The sequence below is a fragment of the Crocodylus siamensis genome, chromosome 3, assembly GCF_052110815.1.
Source record: "Crocodylus siamensis isolate JL-2025a chromosome 3, ASM5211081v1, whole genome shotgun sequence".
NCBI classification, from domain to species: Eukaryota; Metazoa; Chordata; order Crocodylia; family Crocodylidae; genus Crocodylus; species Crocodylus siamensis.
Genome location: NC_143397.1, coordinates 221,337,887 through 221,357,757, shown reverse-complemented (window position 1 = coordinate 221,357,757; position 19,871 = coordinate 221,337,887). Strand labels below are relative to the sequence as shown.

Below are 19,871 nucleotides of genomic sequence, written 5' to 3'. Positions count from 1 at the left end.
GAACCCAGAACGGGACTGAACACCAGGGAAGTTGGGAGGAAAGTCAGTGTGGTGAGTTCCAGCTGTGGGCCAGCTATGGATGACTGGATTAGGAGCCAAGGATGGGCTTAGGAAAGTAGTGGTCTGATTTGAAACCCTGCTGGAGGGGCAGTTGACCAGAGTGAGGATCTGATTACCTGCTAAGGAATCAGAACCAATTGAATTAAGAGGCACCTGCATGTCAGACTGGTTGTAACCCAGACTGGTTGATTGAAAGAAAAGTCCAGTCTTTACAATTCTGTGAACAGGAGGTTAATTGATTAAGAGTTGACTTGCTACCTGGAGGGATCTAGGTGAGTGCCAATTGATGATGGATAATCCCTCTGAGGGCGATTTATATGTAACCCGGGCAGTACACCAAGAGGTACCCCCTCTTGAATTGAAGGGATCAGAGCAGGTGCACAAGCACTGTGGGAGGCGTAGGGACTCTCCTCCCCTTATAGAGCAGAGCCAGATCACTAATGGGGACTTAAGCATATACCTTTTAATAAGAGAACAGTACTGGGAACATAACCAGTATAAACCAGGGGGTATAGGGGACACTACAATGTCCCGAGGGGGCAGGATTCAACAATGGTTAGACACTTACAATCATAGACATATTCATCTAGTTGACAAAAGACAGGGTTAACAAAATATAAAACACAAACAGCAGAACAAACAATACTGGTTGGTGAAATATAAAAGGCACAAAATACAAAACATCAACTAAGGAATATAGGGCCTAGGTACCTGGAGTGAGGAAAACACAATGACCCCTTTCCACTGCAACAAGAATACCTCCCTGTTGCTTCACTCACTCCAGGTCATCCCAGCTAGAACTTGAACTCAGCTCTCTCATCTGATAGGCAGAAACTCTACCACACAGCCACCAGCACTAGTACTGTACCAAACTGCTGGGGATATTGACCTTCCAGGATCCCCAGTTTCATATCAAGCTGCCTGGCCTCTTATTGGAGGAGCTGGAAGCAGGGCTGGGAACCTCTCAGGTCACTGCTCAGATCCTTGCTGGAGCTGGGGGGCCTCTCCTGCTGGCTGCAGCCTCTCCTAGGGGATCCTGCAGCCCAGCAGGGAGCCTCTCCTGTCGGCCACACACTGTACTGCTGAGGGTCCAACCGCTGCCTGCAGGTCTTGCTCCTTCAGGCTCTTCTGGGGCAACTGCTCCCACCCCGCTGGCCCAGCTCTTTGCCAGCTCTTTAAGACTCCTTCCTTGTGGTCCCTTGCTGGTCTCCTCTGAGTCAGCTACACTGCCCGTTTTATCCCCCTCCAGGTGACCCCAGGGGCCAATCAGGGGACATAAAGGGTGAGTCTCTGGGGCCTGATTGGTGAGAAAAGGGAATCCCAAGTCCTCCAATCATCTTTTACCCTTTCAAAACCCCTGGGCTAAATCACTACCAGCTAGCCCATCACATATATAAGGACTGATGGGTGATTGAGAATCCCTCCAAACAAGGAGTGATTTACATAAGGATTGATTGATAATCACTATCCCTCTAAGGGAGAAATATACCTGTGAGGTTGCACTGATCATGGGAGGCATTGCTGACCGTGTGGTGTGTGAGTCTGGACAAGTTGGATTCAGTGCACTCAAGGAATAAAGGACTGGACACATCCGTATGAAAGAGATAGATAGCTACCCAGCCAGGTGTGGTGAGGACAGGGTTTAGGGTAGGCGGAGCCCTGTGGAAGAGGTCTCACTAAACTCGCATCCGCATATGGACCAGACCGACTGCCCACCCCTGCTGCAGTTGTCCCGATCCCACAGCCCGCTGCCTCATGTTTATTTCTCTTTAACATCAAGGTGTGGCAGGAAAGTGAAGAGGTTGACAAAGACTAGAACTGAAGTGGCTAGGAGCCTATCAGACACACCTGCTTACATTCACACTGCAAAGCTCAGTTTGTTTTCTAGTCTGCTCTTGGGCTTGTGCAGCTGCTGACCACCCCTTGAAAAATTTCAATCTAGCTTGTGTCAAGGATTAATTTAAGAAAAAAGCGTAAATAGAAGAACAATACATTCCGATTTTTATAGAATCCCTACCAAAAATAATTTATTCAGCAACTGGAGGAAATACACACAAATACTACAAATGGGGTGCTGCTATCCATGTAATTAGTTGTGTTTATCAAGTACCTATAACAACCTCATCTGTTGTCTGGCACCCAAGACATGCATGCCATGGGACTAACTTGAGGCAATTTAAAATAGTTAAAAAGTCCAGACTGATGCATGTTTCCTTTTTCCCCAAAATGAGGAACCCACATAGGTTTATGACTCAAGAGAAGCAATACTTGCTGTTACATTAGTGACAGATTTAAAAAGGGATCTCATAACCCCTAACAGGGCTAGAAAGGGAGAGTTCTATTTTTCCATGAGGTACAACAATTCCTTCTAGCTCTGGTAGAGCTTGAAACAGCAGACTGTAAAATGATAATACTATTAAGTATGGAAAAACTATTTTGAGGCCATTTAAAAAATTTTTAAAATAGGATAGCCAATCCAAGATAAAACTTTTTACTGACAACCAAACTTTTTTACTGACCTATGTTTAACATAATGTAAATGTAAGCCTTCTGCCAGGCTGTGGAAATGGATTAGTTGAAGTTTCTTGAGTTAGCAACCCTGCTTGAATACAGGAATGATTTTACAGCTTACTGTTCCCACTCCAGGGGTTTCCTAATCACCCCCCATATTCTGATGCCCCTGACCATGCCCTACATCATGCTGCTATTCCATCCCATCCCCTAGCCTTACTCCCTGCACTGACTCTGGCCCCCCCTCCTGGTACAGACCCCCAAACCAAGACTATTCTCTGCCTACCTGTGAGGTAAGCAGTGTTGCAGGCAGACAGGTTGCAGCATCACATGACTAGGGCAGCAGGGAGAAGGAGAGGGAGAGAGCTGTGAAGACTCCTTGAGCCACAAAGCCCTAATGAGAGCACCCTTCAGGGTGCTATACTCCTGTTCAGCCACCAAGTGGCACATGTCTGCTCTGTCCTTTAACATTGCTTCCAGCTTCTTCTAGATGACAGTCAAACTCCAGTGGCTTAGTTTCTTGTTTTACAGATTTTACAGACAGGCATTTTTAGTTTTTTTTTAATGGTCTATCCCTAAATTTACAAGCATCTGGAAACCCTGCTGTAAAATTATGTTGTGATACCTAGTGGGCCCATCTAATTGGATTCCTAGTCTCCTGAACAAAGTAACTTGTTTTACAGGAGAGTGATACTAACACTTTTTTGGGCGGGGGAGGGGAATTGTCCCTAATGTTTTTAGGAAAGTGTCTCTCTAAAATAAATGAGAAAAAATGCATGATAGCAAGGGGAAGGATAAAGATATGATCCACTTGCATTCAGAATGATCATTAGGGCTGTGTGAAAAGGCAACATTTCATTTCGCCTTGAGTTTCAACTGTTAGACGGAACAGCATTCCGTTTCAAATTTCATTTTGATTCGAAACAGCTGTTCTTTTCCATTCAATGCTGTTTCAATGCTGTTTCAATGTTTTGCTGGGGATGGGAAGTCAGCCCAGCTGAGCTGACTTCCTATCCCCAGTGCTAGATCATGCCAGGGGTGGGAAGTCAGCCCAGCTGGGTTGACTCCCAATCCTCCACACTAGATCACATGGAGGAGCTCCAGCTGTGAAGATTTAACAACTGGAGCCAGAGTTAAGGGAGATCATGGAATTAGGGAGGCCTCTGGCAGGAATTTAGGGGTGGAGCACCTCCTAATTCAGAGTCCATAAGAGTCATACTGTATGGCATCTTAGGACAACACTTTTGGCAAGGGGCTGGCCAACTGGATGAGCATTGGTTCCTCTAGGCAGAATTCAACATAGTTTTCCATCAAGCCATGGTGGGTGAGTGCCTTGGGAGAATAAGATGTTCTCCAGGAGGCTTAGGACCCAGAGCTGGCACTGCCACATGTGGTGCATTGGCTAGGAATTTACAGAACCCAGGGCCAACAAAAAAGAACACATCCTATGGAAAGGCAACCCCAGGAAACCCTGCTGGGTGCAGCAGGGATGCAAGTACAGGTTCTGTTGATTCAGATAAATTTGTCTTTGTTGTCTTTAAGGCCAACAAAGACAAATGGACAAGCTGCTCCAGACAAGGGCTGAGGAACAAGCTGCCTACCTTTTGGTACCTGTTCGGACAACAGCAAACTTTGGATTAGAAATTGCAAGTCAGGCATGGGGTTGGAATAGGGTTAGTGAAAGGGTTCTGATTGCCCAAAATGGACAAAGAAGATGACCCTGAAGAATATTTAGAGTCAGTTGAGAGACTAGCCCTGGCTGCAGGGTGGCCCCCAGAACACTTGGCCTATCAGCTGGGACTATTGTTGACAGGGCAAGCACACACTGGTTATAGGGGCCTTATCCCAGGAAGAGGCAGATGACTTATAAAAAAAATTGAAGGAGGCTATTTTGTATAGGATGGAAATCTCCTCTGAAAGTTGCCGCATCTGATTCTGGGGAAAGAAAGAAAAAGAAGGAAAATGACCCTGTGTCCTACTACAGACTTTAAAAGATCTAGTCCAAAAATGGCTCAAGCCAGAGACACTCCCCCTAGCTGAGGTGATAGATATGATAGTACTGGAACAATTCACTGGGGACCTGGCAGGGGGCATTCAGCAGAGGTCCAAAGGCACCAACAATAATCCTCCAAGGAAGCCCTAAAATTGGCCAAAGCCTTCTGTCACAGGGTACCTAGGGGTGCCTGTGCCTTTAAGAGCAGAAACAGCTTAGCAAAGGACCCTGGCAGGCTACACTGAGCCCCACAGCTGCAAGTTGCCTGAGTAACAGGCTAACAAGGTGATTAGTTGGCCTGCAAGGGGCCCAGGGCACATGTAAGCTCAGGGCTGAGGCTGACTGGGGGTCACTCTCTCTTTGGCAACTGCCAGGAGAAGGTGCTCCTGCACCAGAGAGTGGCCCCATGCATCTGGCTGCCTGCTTTGCTACCTTCAAATGCAGTAAGACTCTAGGAGCTCACAAGGTGCCCAGAGATAAAAGGGGCTGGTATTCTAAGGGGGGAGAGTTGGCTCTCTTAAAGGGGCATAGTTTCATAGTTTCTTAGTTGGTAGGGTTGGAAGGGACCTAAGCAGATCATCAAGTCCGACCCCCAGCTATGGGCAGGAAAGGATGCTAGGGTCAAACGACCCCAGCTAGGTGATTGTCTAGCCTCCTTTTCAAGACCCCCAGGGTAGGAGCCTGCACCACTTCCCTTGGAAGTTGGTTTCAGCTCCAAGCCACCCTGACTGTGAAGTAGCACCTCTTGATATCTAGCCTGAATCTACTCTCAGTCAACTTATGACCATTATTCCTTGTTACTCCTGGTGTCTGCTGGTCCCCCTTAGCAAATTTATAGGTGGCCACAAGATCCCCTCTTAGCCTTCTTTTTTGGAGGCTAAACAGGTTCAGGTCCTATAGCCTCTTCTCGTAGGGCCTACCCTGCTGCCCGTTGATCATGCGAGTGGCCCTCCTCTGGACCCTCTCCACGTTGTTCACATCCCTCCTGAAGTGCAGCGCCCAGAACTGGATGCAGTACTCCAACTGCGGCCTGACCATTGTCACATAGAGGAGACCAGCAGACACCAGGGGGAGGATCACCTCCCTGGACCTGCTCGTGATGCATTTATGGATGCATGACAAGGTGCAGTTAGCCTTCCTGACCGTGTCCCCACATTGGCAGCCCATGTTCATCTTGGAATCAGTAGTGACTCCAAGATCCTTTTCTGCCTCTATGCTGACAAGAAGGAAGTTCCCCAGCCTGTAGGTATGCTGTTGGTTCTTCCCCAGGTGCAATACCTTGCACTTGTCCGTGTTGAAATCCATCCTATTCTTATCTGCCCACCTCTGTAACCTGTCCAGATCTAGATGTAGCCTGTCCCTCTCTTCTAGTGTGCTCACTTCCCCGCACATCTTAGTGTCATCCGGAAACTTGAACAAGGTGCTTTTCACCCCCTCATCTGAGTCGCCAATGAAGATATTGAACAGTGAGGGCTCAGGGATTGAGCCCTGTGGAACCCCACTGCCCACATCCCTCCAGGTTGAAAATGACCACCACCGCTGTCTGGGTGCAGCCCTCCAGCCAACTTGTGACCCATCTGACTGTATAGGCATTGACACCACAGGACCTACATAAAGTTGCAGAGTGCTGCCTTTATTATTAATGTTATGTTGTAGCCCAGGGGCTTAGGTTTGTTGTATTGTTTGCACCAGTGGACCAGGAAGAGGCTAATAGGGGAGGAGGAGGCCTCATTGTGGACACATGATTGTATAGAGCCCCAGCACCAAAGGGGTCAAGTCTCAGCGGCTTGAAAGAGCCCAGTACCAGAGGGGCATGAGCTACAAGGAGCCAGTGCACCCAGGGCCAGAGGTGCGTGAGCTGCAAGGGGCCAGAGAGCCCAGCGCCAGAGAGGTGTGAGCTGCAAGGGCCAGGGGCCCAGTAATAAGAGGAGTTTGTGGGCTAGTGCCTCAAAACCAAGCCCAACACAGTCGATCTAGGCTAGAAGACCTAGCTATATCAAAGGGGCAGAGTCTGAGTAGGCCAAGGCCTCAACAGAGCATAACAGCAATGTAACACCTGTGAGGCATGGGGCGTGGTAAAGGAGTGGTTGAGGCCATGCAATTGGCCCATAAGGCCTGAGGTGTTTTATGCAGCACCATAATGAAGAGAGACCTGGCAAAGGGTCCACAGATCAGGGAGCTTGAGTAAAGTTCAGTGAACCAAGACTAAGTGAAGGCCTGTGGACAGACTCCTGAGTTATTTTTCCATCAAAGAAGTTGAGATAAGAGAGAGAGATAAGAGTGTGCCCTTGGGGCAGAGCATACACAGTCACAGAGCCACCAGGGGTATCATAGCCGCCCCCGGGGATCTCGCTCTGTGACACCTTCATGGAGGCTGAGAAGATCAGTGCCCCAGAGGGGGAAGCCTAACAGGACATAGGACAAGGAATGCAATAGGTGCCATTGGGAGCACGGGAGCCCAGACTGGGTAGATTATGGAAGAATGAACAGTCTTATTCATGGGGCTACTGAGCATGGATGTGCCTTAAGTTCCGGGACAAAAGAGGACCATCACGGGTAAAAACAACCTTGCCAACTGAAGCAATGGAAGCTAGGGGAAAACCAGAGCCTATGGACTGTAGTTTTGGCTCCAATTCTGAGGGACTCTTGCCTTGCCCCATGGTACTAGTGACACAAGGAGACCAGAAATAACAGGCTGTAACAGATACCAGGTATATGTAAACCCTCTCCAAGGCCGTATTGATCCCCCAAAAAATAAACCAACCAACTTCCCTGACCAAGCTGATCTGTGTACATGGGGAGAAGCATATATACTCACAGCGCAAGCGAAGTCTGACAGTGGTCAGAAAGATGAAAGAGTTGCTCGTTGAATTGGTCCCCACAACTTCTTTGCCCTCTGATACTGAGCTGGGACATCAAACACATCTTCCAGAAAGCAACCAAAAATCTGGAAACCCCATCACTGTGGAAAGACAGGGGAGAAGGAATGGTTGGACAGTCAGACAACAATAATCAGGAATGAAATGAATTAGACTTGGAATGGGTGACCAGACAAGGGTGGTTCCAGACTGATGAGGCAGAGGAAGAAGTCTTCCAGAATGTCTACAAAAGCAGCATAGTCTGGCAGATCTATGAGATCCTCAAGCCCAAGATGATGACTCAGTGCTTGTGATTTGAGGTGAGACAAGATCTATTGTACAGGCTGGTATGAAGGGAGGATGAGAATGAGGAAAATGCCCAACTGCTGGTTCTGTGGGGGTATCAAAGGAATTAATACATTTAACTCATCCCCTGCCTTCCAGTGGGCACCTAGGTCAGGATAAGACAAATCTATTAAAAAGATTCTTCTCACCAGGCTTCTATAAGAAAATAGAGAGCTTTGTGAGGTCTGCCCCTTGTGTCAGAGGGTCTCTCAGGTACTCCCCAAGTGAGCCCCCTTAATGCCCATAATTGAAAAACGTTTTGACCGCATCATCATGGATGTAGCCAACCCATTTCCCAAGTACAGTGCTGGGTATCAGTTCATTCCAGTCACCATGGACTATGCCACTCAGTTTCTGGATGCTATATCCCTGTGATTGGTTACTGCCACTAAGACTGCCACAGAACTGAAATGGGTGGCCCAAGTGGGACTACCCAAAGAAAGTATAATGGACCAGGGGAAGAACTTTCTGTCGGGAGTCTTAAAGGGCTGTAAGACCCTGCAAATTAGACATTTGAGAATGGCAATATACCATCCACAAACAGATGGGCTGGTGCAGCATTTTAATAAAACCTTGAAGAGGATGCTCTGGGCTGCCATACAAGAAAACCCCAAAGACTGGGAGCAACTGCTGGCACTTTTGTTGTTCATGATCTGAGAAAAACCCCAGGCATCACTGGGGTTCTCCCCCTTAAAGTTGGTTTATGGGTACCAGCTTGCTAGGTGTGGTCCATGAAGGGTGGGAGAGACAGGGATCCATGACAGGTCATATCCTTAAGCTTTGGGACCATCTGCAGACAGTGCAGAAAATTGGCCAGGAGAACCTATGAGGAGCACAAACATGACAGAAAAAGATTTATGACCAAAGGGCCACAAAGAGAGAATTCAATCCTGGGGAGAAGGTATTACTCCTATTACCAAGTAACAACAGCAAACTACTAGCCCAATGGCAAGGACCATACAAGATATCACAAAGGGTATGTTCCATTGACTATGAAATAGTGTGACCGGGACAGGGGCGAGAGTGACAAGTATACCATGTTTTAAAAGAATAGAAGGAACAGGAATGGTTGGTTGATGAATCCTGATCCATGCGAACTAGGTCCTCCATCTGTAGAAGATTTGCAGGGCAAAGAGATTGGGACCCCAGGAATGTAGAAACAGTTAACAAGGGAACAACAATGGCAACTGACTCAACTGATAGTAAAGTTTTGTGATATCTTTCAAGAAGAACGCAGATTGGCTCAGGGTGCAGTCCACCACATATATATACCCCCTGGCAAGGTGGTCCAGGAGTATTGGCAGCATCTACCCCAATGGCTACAGGATGAAATAAGAAAAGAGATCACATGCCAGCTTAAGGGGATCACCAAAGAATCTCATAGCCAGTGGAGAAGCCCCATTGTATTGTACCCCACTGTATTGTTATTGTACCCAAACTGGACGGCTCCCTAAGGCTGTACATGGACTTCCAAAAAGTGAATGTGGTGGCCAAGTTTGATGCTTTTCAAATTAAATCCACATGCCACAGATAGAGGAAATGGTAGAACAGATTGGTCAGTCCCAATACATGATGACCCTCGATATGACCAAAGGGTATTGGCAGACACCGATGGCTCATGAAGATCAGGAGAAGACAGCCCTTGGTGCACCATGGGGTCTCTGAGTTCCAGAGGATGCCTTTTGGACTCCACAGTGCTGCCACAACCTTCCAGTGCCTGATGGACAAGAGATTAAATTCACATCCAGGGTACACAGTGGCTTACCTAGACGACGATATGATCTTTTCACCTAGCTGGCCCCAACATCTAAGAGACCTTAGAGCTGTACTCTGGGGTCTTAGGGAATTGGGTTTGACAGCCAACCCAAAGAAATGCCAACTAGGTCAGAAAGAGACTAAGTATTTTGGCTTTGTGGTATGTCAGGGTTGGATTCAACTGGTGCTGGATAAAGTGGAAACTTTACAAAGATATATTAGACCTAGGACCAAGAGGTAGGTTAGGTCCTTTGGCCTAGCCAATTATTATCAGAGGTTTATCCCCCACTTTTCAGAGCTGGTGACCCCACTAAATGATTTAATCAAAGGTACTTGAGGGCAAGAGATAAAATGGATGGATTGTGCCAAAGGGGCATTTGAAAGTATCAAGGATGCCCTGTGTGACCTGTACTATACACACCTGATTTCAACCAGCTGTTTGTATTAGAGACCAATGCCTCTGGGACTGCCCTGGGAGCTGTGCTAACCCAAAATGTTAATGGAGAGAACAGGCCAGACACTTACACTAGTCATAGACTTTTGGATCTTGAAAGTCGGTATATCACTGGGACAGGAGGCCATCTCAAGGCCAGTGCCTCACCTGCCACACATTTGATATAATTTTGGGAATAGTTGTTTATAAGGCAGGAGGCTGCCCTTTTACTGTCCGATGCCAAGGGCATAATACACAGCTCTGTACTGCCTCTATACCATGGCCCATACCTCACAGATGGCATCACTATATGGCTTCAGCCTCACACTGGGCCCCATTATATTCCAGTCTGATAAGTCAGACCCCGACTTGGATTCCTCCTAGTCAGGTGGCCTAACCTCTTCCATCATGCAAACTCCCTAGACCCCTTTCCCTCTTGGCAGTGGCCCCCTCTGGGACCTTTGCATAGGCAGAGGAAGAAAAAATTATTTGCGGGGGCTGAACATATGCGCACATCCCCCCCAGTAGGTAAGTCTATAGGCAGAGGGGAAAGGAGGGAGGGAGAGGGGATTGAAGCCTTCAGCGGTGAGGGAGGGAGCAGGGCACAGGCAGAAGCAGGGGCTGCAGTGAGTGGGGCCCTGGCTGGGCTAGGTGATGGGACAAGCAGAGGCCCAGGGGGTGCATGCCACCCTAATCTGCATGTGTGGCAGAGGCAGCTACCACTATGCTTTGAGCCCTGCTGCTGGAGGAGGAGGTGGCGGCTCCCACTGCTGCACACACCCTGGGAGGGCATAGTGGGCCATGTGCCCCAGATCTGTGCATGGAGCAAGGGTGGGCTGCCACTGCAGGCTGTGGCTGGGGAGCTGCCCCGGGGTCTTCCCAGCAGGGGGGTTGGGCTGCACTGTATGCAGGGCAGGTGGTGGCAGCACTGGGAGTGGGATTGGAGGAGATATGGCGAATTTTGGGGTGGCTGCAGCCCTCCCGTATTCCTCCTCAAAGCCACCGCTGCCCATCCCAAGCACAGCTGGCTTGCCCCCACTGGGAAGAACCTGGCAACACCCTGTCTCCAGCCCACAATGGCAGCCTGCCCTCACCCTGTGCACAGATCGGGGGGCACACATCCCCAATGCCCTCCCAGGGTACACATAGCAGCAGGAGCCATGCTCCCTGGATGAGCTGCTCACGGGCAGCCAATCATGCACACATGTGATCCTAGCTGCATGTGCACCCCTCCCCATGCCTGCTGCAGCCACCTGGAGCCCACAGCAGGCTGCCACAAGTTGAGGAGGGCTAAACCCCATTAGCCCCAGCCTTCTGTCACCTATGGACCTTTGGCCTCATAGGCCTTGGTCTTGCCTCTAGGTCAGTTGGAACTCCAGGCACCTGGCTCTGGCCATCCCTCACAGTGGGCATCCTTGCACTTTGACCATTCTGGTCCTGGTCCCAGTATTGACCAGTCAAGTGTTTCTGGCTAGGTTCTTGAGCAGCTAGCCCTCTTCTTCTCATATGGGTCCACCTTCTTGAGCCCCTCCAAATATAGCTCACTCTATCTCTAAGGCTGGCCTATGCACAGTCCTTCAGGCCCATCTATACAGACCCTACTCTATGGAGCCCAATCACACATGCCCTCTCACTGAGGCCACTACATCACCCCTACTGGGGTTACTAGGCCTTATGCCCCTTGGGTCTTAGGCCTGATGACATGCCTGCACCCCTTGCCTTTTCCCTTTATGGGGTAACCCACCAAGTCATGGGGACTGAGGCTATATGGTGCCCCATCCTCACCTTTCACTGGGGAGGCACAAGGTATGGCATTTCCTGGAGACCACCCTGCCACAGGCAGCCCCACCACACCATCCAACCCTAGCAGGGTGTAGTTTTAGTTCATGCTCCAGGACCAAGAACCTCCTCCAGCCCCATAGTTCTACACTTAATCACCAGGTGTTTGGGGAGCAGCAGGTCCAGCTAGGTGATGTCACTCTGGCAGCATCCTTTGAGCCACTGCTGACTCAGTTCTGAGGGCCTGGGTTTATACTGAGGCTGCCCAGCCCCATCCTCCAATCCAGGAACCCTCTTGTGGTCATGTGACCACCTTGTTAGGCCACACTGCACCTGCTGGCTGCTCCACAGTCTGCTTAAGCCTCTTAAAGTGGCAGGCACCCAAGGTGCCCTGCCACAGCCACCATAGAACAAGGATGCCTAGCCATCAAATAGGGAGTAGAACTTTTCAATATTATTTGTTAGGCTAGGAATTTACACTTATTACTGACCCCTTAAGTGGTTACAGTCTAGCATAGCTGATAATGCCCAAATCATGCACTAGGCATTGGACTTACGCATTACCATTTTAAGACTGAGTACCAGGCAGGGAGGAAAACATGATTGCTAATATTTTTCCCAACAACATGAGCTGGAGCACTTCACAAAACCAAAAACCAAAAGAGAGGTCACCTTTTAAGGAACACACTCAGATAAGTCAAAGGGCCACTCACAGCTTAAGGTGGTGGGATGTATATCAGGGTAATGGGAGTGGGAAAGAAGAATGCCCCATCCTCCAATCCAAGTCCTTGTAACAGGGGACCTTCCCAGGGCCAGTTAGATGTTGGCCTGCCCACCTGTTTCTGGACTAACTGCCTGCTTCTCTTGCCTGCCATGCCCTGGTGATAAATGACTATGATGTTACTTAGGCAGGAGGCTACCCATTTAAGACACTGATGACTAGGGGTGATATCCCCAGCTCCAAATCTTCCCCTACACTGGGGGCCATGCCTCGCAGATGGCATCCCATGCAGCAAAGCTCACCTGTAAGCCTTCTCCTTCGCAAGCTGTGGTCCCCTCTCTGGGGCCTTTGGCTCCCCCTTAGGCCCTGGCCCCACCCTCAGGCCAGTTGGAATCCTGAGCCTCTTGCTCTGGGCATCCCTTGCAGTGGGTCTCTGGCCCTTTTGACCTGCCTTGGGTCCTGGCCCTAGCATTGACCAGTCAAGGGTCCATCCAGTCAGGTCTGACCAGCTTGCCTTCTCTCCCTCACAACTCTACTGGATCAAGTGAGCCTCAGGCCTCTCAAGGATCTCACAGATCTGAGCTTTCCCCAGCCAGGACTGTGCAGGGGCTGGAGATTATCAGGTGCCCCCTGCCTGCCTTTCACCAGGGAGGTTCATGGTCCTGGCATTTCCTGGGGCTGCCGCACCACTGCCAGTTGCACCAGGCCTCCGTACTCTGGCAGGGTGCAGTTGTAGGTCATGCCCAGGACCTGGGGCCTCCTCCATTCCCATAGCCCCAGCCTATATACCTCCAAGTTGTTCCTGGTCCAAGGAGCTCAGCAGGGAGCTGTTCTTCCCCTGCTGGCTGGTATCAAGCTACTCCTCTCAACACAGACAGCTGAGCTTTAAATGGTCATCCTCATCAGGCACCTGCCATCTCTCTGGCTAGCCCTTAAAGTGGCAGGCACCAACAGTGCCTTGCCACAGTCCCCTTCCCCTTACCTGCAGGAGGCCAAAAAGCCCCAGTGGTGCTGAGGCATGCTCGTGGAATGTGGAGTGCAGTGCTGCAAGCAATGCAGCCCCAATGCCACAGCTTGGATGTCCCCACTAGGAAACTGAGAGTGCTGGAGAGAGAGGGCCTGTCCAGGACTGCCCCAGCCGGAACACTGAGCCCTTCAATGAAAGGATCCTTGCCCTCAATTCACTACAGGTCCCTCCTCCTCATACAGAAGACCCAAGCTGCAGCTGGAGGGCAAAGTCCAATGCTGACTGGCTGGATGAGCCCAGGAATGACTCAAAAGGGATGGCAGAAATGGTGAGAAGCCCACTGAAATGCAGGAGAAGCATGCCTGAGGAGGGTGAGAGGCAGTTAAGATATCCACATTTCCGTATTCTAGTATCAGATAGACTGTGGGAGGTAACTGGCAGTAAGCCTGGGAGGTGCTGTTAAGTAGCTCCAACTGTGAATATTTAACAACTGGAGCCAAAGTTGAGGGAGATCACAGAATTAGAGTGTGTAGGGGTGGAGGAGCTCCCAGTTCAGACCCCATCAGGGTCTTGCCATATGGCATCTTAGGACAACACCAGTTTTGCCGAGGGGCTGGCTGACTGGATGAGCACTTCTTCCTCTTAGGCAGAATTCTACATAGTTTTCCATCAAGTTGTGGCAGGTGAATGCCTTGGGAAAATACGATGCTCTCCAGTGAGGGCAAGCAGAGGGAGGCTCAGGCCTCAGAGCTGGTGCTGCCATATTAGATGATCAGAAAGAGTCTATTTGAATGATCAGACAGAGTCTGAGATGACTTGGGGTTGGGGACAGTTGTGCTTCTCTTGTGAATCTGCAGTAACTCTATTTTTAATATTCCAAACCTTGCTTCAGGAAAACCTGCTCTCTGGAATTATCTTCCGTTTTGGTGGGATTACAGGACATGACCAAACTGGGGCCTCCTCCATTCCCATAGCCCCAGCCTATATACCTCCAAGTTGTTCCTGGTCAGGGGTCAGCAGGGCAGGCCTTATGAGGATAGGCTACGGGACCTGAACCTGTTTAGCCTCCACAAGAGAAGGCTAAGGGGGGACCTTGTGGCCTGCTACAAACTGGTCAGGGGGGATCAGCAGGTATTGGGGGAGTCCCTGTTCCCCCGTGCGCTGCCAGGAGTGACCAGGAATAACGGTCACAAACTGGCGGAGGGTAAGTTTAGATTAGATATTAGGAGGCGCTACTTCACAGTCAGGGTGGCTAGGGCCTGGAACCAGCTTCCAGGGGAAGTGGTGCAGGCTCCTAGCCTGGGGATTTTTAAAAGGAAGTTAGATGAGCACCTTGCCGGGGTCATCTGACCCCGGTGCTCTTTCCTGCTAAGGCAGGGGGTCGGACTAGATGATCTACCTAGGTCCCTTCCGACTCTAGCTACTATGAAACTATGAAACTATGGAACTGAGGGGTGACTTGCTGTGCAACGCAGACATCAAGCATAGTATGACTGATCAAAGGAGGATCACCCACCTTCAGCATGATATACTGTGGCCAGTGTACTGATTCTAATCCCACCCCAAAACCCCAGATAAGAATGTGATTCTGATCCCACCTCAACACCTCAGGTGCTACACTGCAGTGGCTGACATTGGCAGCTGGCATCACTTGAATTGGTCTTTAGGTTGTTATAACTTAAACAAGGAATTAGTCCAGCATACTGACAGCCTTGACTGAAAGAGGACACAGAGGAGCTGATTTTGGATCATCCCTCCAAAAGATTCAACCCTGTATAGGTTAGAAAATTTCTCTGCTTTCAACTTTCTCCTTTCAGTTTAAAGTCTGAATTGTCCATGGCCTCCCAAATATCTACCTATTAAAGTAGACTGAAATTAATGGAAACCAATAAAAAGGAGGTGCAATGGTTACCCAAGACAGAAGGAAAAGGAGGTGATTCTTTTCTATCAGCTAAGGAAGGAAAGCTGGGCTTCTCCATGCTTTAACCCCGAGAAGTACTAACTTTGAGGAGATAAATAGGCTTTCGTAGTGGATACAAATCTCCTGGTGTGTGTGTGTGTGCACATCTGTCTCTAAATTTAGAGCATCAAAAATTATAGGGCTCCTATACACATGCGTGGAACCTGCTCTGACACACTGGAAATCCAGTGCGTTGGAGCAGACTCGATTAATCAAGGCTGCTGGAGCACAGAAACTGGTGTACTCCGGCAGCCTTCCATGCTACGTGTATCAGCATCACCACATGTCCCCATGCTTAAAAAATGGCAGTGATGCACTTTGAAATAAATCACATTTGATAAGCTTTAGTTCAAAGCACCCCACAACCATTTTTTCAGCATGGGAACATGCAACGATGCTGATACATGTGATGCACAGGTGCTTTTAATTAGTGCACCTTGCTAATTAAAGTGCCCAGTGCCGCATCCCACAGCATGTGTAAAAATGCCTGTAGGGTTGGAGAGAACATCTAATACAACCTCCTGCACAGATATAGGATTCATTATTTCTAAACCGTCCCAGGCAGATGACTCTCCAGACTAGTGAAAACACTAAAGAAGGAGACTTCACAACTTGCTTAGGAAGCTTGTTCCATTGTCCTGGTTGCTGTTACACTCAGGAAGTTTTCCCAAGATTGGATTCTACTGTTCTTACTCAGGCAAAAACTCCTAGCCATGTCAAATAAAGTTAATGAGAATTCTGCCTGAGCAAAAACTGCAAGAATGGCAGCAAACAGGCTGCTTTTCAGTTGGCAGGAGTATTCTTGCAAGCAGTGAGCCAAATTTTGGTTTTGTTTGCACAAGCGTAAATCCAGTACAACAAAGTTATGTAGACCCACTTTGAATTTACACCATTGTAACAAAAGAAATTAATGCTCTGATTTGTTTTTTTAAGAACTTATTTTGCTTTACCAAAACGTTAGGAGCTCAAGCAAGTCCCTCAGCTGGCAGGCAGCCTGTTCCTTTAAAAGGAGTTAAGCTCTGGAAAGGAATGAGCCACTTAGGTTTTTCTGTAGACCACAAATATTATGGAGGCACAGGTTTTTGCCAAGTGCTTAACTTGGGGCCAAATTCTGCAAGCCTTTAATCATGTGACATTCCCATATACCTCAGGACTCACATGGGGAAGGACTATTCATGTGAACAGGGCTTTGCAGAATCTGGCTTTTCTTGGCAAGGCTAAAATCATGGCTCTACCATATGTAGTTAACCTGCAGTTTGTTTAAAGGGATCCCATCAGTAAAGTGGAAACAGATTTTTCTTAACTAAGTGCTTGCAGTTAAATCTAAAAATGCTGCCATTGTCAAAGGTTAAACTGTTCCCTTCCTACCTCTTATAAGCATTTTAAGCAATCTACATTAAATGTCATAAATATGAAATACAAGGTATAAGGGTACAATCTAAGCAAAAGAACATTTAAACCAAAAGGAAGGTTTTGCTGTCCTTATTAAAATGTATAAAAGACCAGCCAGCTGCTCATGTTTAACTAATAAAAAGTATTGTTTCAAGCTAAAAGAACATTTTATTCTGTAAACTAAAACATTTAAAAGAGACCTCACTCTCACCGGTGTGAGCAAGCAAAGTCAGTAGGAGTATGCCTATGATTATATGCTTTCTAAGGAAATACAGATTAGATTAAAGTACTGCAAGATGGACGCATAACTGATTGCATCATTCCATTCAATGTCTAGTTGGCAGGAGGGGTCAAGAGCTTTGTCCTGGGTCTGGTATTGTTTAACATCTTCATTAATGATTTGGATGACGGGATTGAGTGCACGCTTAGCAAATTTGTGGATAACACCAAGTTGGGTGGAGTTGTAGACACTCTGGAGAGTAGTGCTAGGATCCAGAATAATCTGTATAGGCTAGAAAAATGGTCCACAAATCATTCAGATGAGATTCAACAAGGACAAGTGCAAAGTCCTTGTCACCGAGTCAACATCAGCCTGATGGCAAGGCTCGTTGAGTTCAGTGGTTGTGTCCTTATTAGCAACCCTTGCTGAGTTTAAAGAAAATTTTTTTCCTTTTCCTTGAAGGGAGAATGTTTACAGTCCTTAGCTTGCCTCACCCACCATGACTTGGATGGAATTATCAATAGGAAGGGCTATCTAACGACAGTCTCTGTTCTCCTCTGAGAAGTGATCGATACCGCTCCAGCTAGGGTTGATCCAATATAACAACATTAATGGTTAATATATGGACTTACAGGCTAAGTTTGGGAGCTCCTCTTCCCCTACACTCCCACCTTGTACCTCCAGATATTACAATAGCCAAAACCACAGCTGTGCCTCAGCATTGTTACTGTAAGCGCTGCTATTTACTTCAGGTATGCCTAACAGTCCATTCACTATTAGTATAGGAAAAGGTGGGCAGACAGCTTGCTCCTCACCTGTCTGCCATCAGACATGCTTTCTACTCAGCTCGCCCCTGAATCCAGTTCCCAGGAAGCTTTTGAGAGTACCATTTGTTTCTGGGAACCAATTCACAGACATCCCCACCACACAGCTGGGGAGGCTCCCTTCAGCTAAAAGGGAGAATGGCTCCACATCAGGGATCCGACCCCAGCTCCAGCCCTGGAACAAAATATAGGTAGGGCAAGGGCCCCCAAATGCCAGGAGCCTGGGGAATAAACAGGAGGAACTTGTTCTCCTGCTAAATGCAAATAACTATGATGTCATTGGGATAACAGAGACTCCACCCATGACTGGACCATGGGTATTGACGGCTATACCCTGTACAGGAGGGATTGAGTGGACAAAAGTGGCGGGGGGTATAGCTCTCTATGTCAAGGAAAGCTACACATCCCTGCAAGCCAACATTGGCACCCACAATGGACAACTTAAGACCCTCTGGGTTAAAATCCGTGGGGAACACAGTACAGGGGATACTATGGTGGGGGTCTGCTACAGACCCCCTATCCAGAGTCAAGACCTTGACGAGGAGTTCACCAGAGAATTGGCTAAGGCTGCACAATCCCAGTGTATGGTTGTCATGGGAGACTTTAACTACCCTGACATCTTGTGGGAGAAGAGCTAAACCAAATCTGAGCGGTCGCAAAGTTTCTCTCATGTGTGGATGACCTCTATCTGACGCAGGAAGTCTATGGGCTGATAAGAGGTAATGTGCTGCTCAACCTCGTACTGGCAACCGGGGATGACCTAATCAGCGACCTAACAATCGAAGGGAAGCTGGGTGACAGTGACCATGAGTTGATCACCATCTGCCGCAAAAATGGCAAGTCAGTCAGTAAGACAGAAGTCCTTGACTTCAGGAAAGCTGATTTGGACAACCTAAGGAGGCTTGTCAGAGAGGCCCTAAAAGGCCACAACCCAATGGTAAGGGGAGTTCAGGATGAGTGGTTGCTCCTCAAGGGAGCAATCCTGGATGCGCAAGCAAAGTCTATCCCGTCTTGGAGGAAAGGCAGCAAAAGGGCACAGCAGCACCCTTGGCTCTCCAGGGAACTGGCGGACCTCCTACGTCTTAAAAGGAAGACGTACAAAGGATGGAGGACTGAAGCCGCCATCAAGGAGGAATACGCTGCTCTGGTCCAGACCTGCAGAGAGCAAATCAGGAAAGCCAAGGCTGTGATGGAACTCCAGCTAGCTACAAATATCAAGGAAAATAAGAAGTCCTTTTTTAGATTTGTAGGGAGCCGGAGGAAAAGCAAGGGCAACATTGGACCCCTGCTAAACCAGATGGGGCAACTCACAACTGATGCCCAGGAAAAAGTGAACTTGCTAAATCAGTACTTTGTATCAGTTTTTCACTAGTCCCATAGGACAGCCCTTCTCACTATGGGTCAAGGAGGCCTAGGTGAGGGAGATTCCTTACCATCCATCGAAGCTGACCTCGTGAAGGAACATCTTGACAGGCTGGATACCTTCAAGTCAGCCAGCCCTAATGGGTTACACCCAAGGGTACTCAGGGAGCTGGCGAGCATCATAGCTCAGCCCCTGGCACGGATCTTCGAGAGCTCTTGGCACTCTGAAGTGCCCAATGATTGGAAGAGGGCCAATGTCATGCCTATCTTCAAGAAAGGGAGGAAAGTAGATCCGGCAAACTACAGGCCCATCAGCCTGACTTCTATCCTGGGGAAGGTCCTGGAAAAGATTATCAAAGAGGCTATCCTTAACAGACTAGCTGAAGGCAATATCCTAAGGAATACCCAGCATGGGTCTGTTGCAGGTAGGTCTTGCCTGACCAATCTCATTTCCTTTTATAACCAGGTGACCTATCACCTGGACAAGGGGGAAGAGATCGATGTTGTATATCTTGACTTTAAAAAGCCTTCGATCTAGTATCCCACAATCCACTTGGCTAAACTGGCTAACTGCGGCCTCAACTTCACCACGATCTGCTGGCTGGGCAATTGGTTCTGCAGTAGGACCCAGAGGGTGGTGGTCAATGGGAACCAATCGTCTTGGTGCGCTGTGACCAGTGGAGTCCCTCAA

The 19,871-nt window shown here is 48.5% G+C and overlaps 1 long non-coding RNA gene across 2 annotated transcripts in view; it reads right to left on the bottom strand.

Annotated features, from left to right (window-relative positions):
- Window positions 1-19,871, bottom strand: part of LOC149869498 (uncharacterized) — a 103,782-nt gene that overhangs the window by 25,434 nt on the left and 58,477 nt on the right. For both annotated transcript variants that reach the window (XR_016441483.1, XR_016441484.1), the window contains one exon: window positions 7,383-7,526. This is a non-coding gene — a long non-coding RNA (uncharacterized LOC149869498). The remainder of the gene's footprint in view (window positions 1-7,382; window positions 7,527-19,871) is intronic.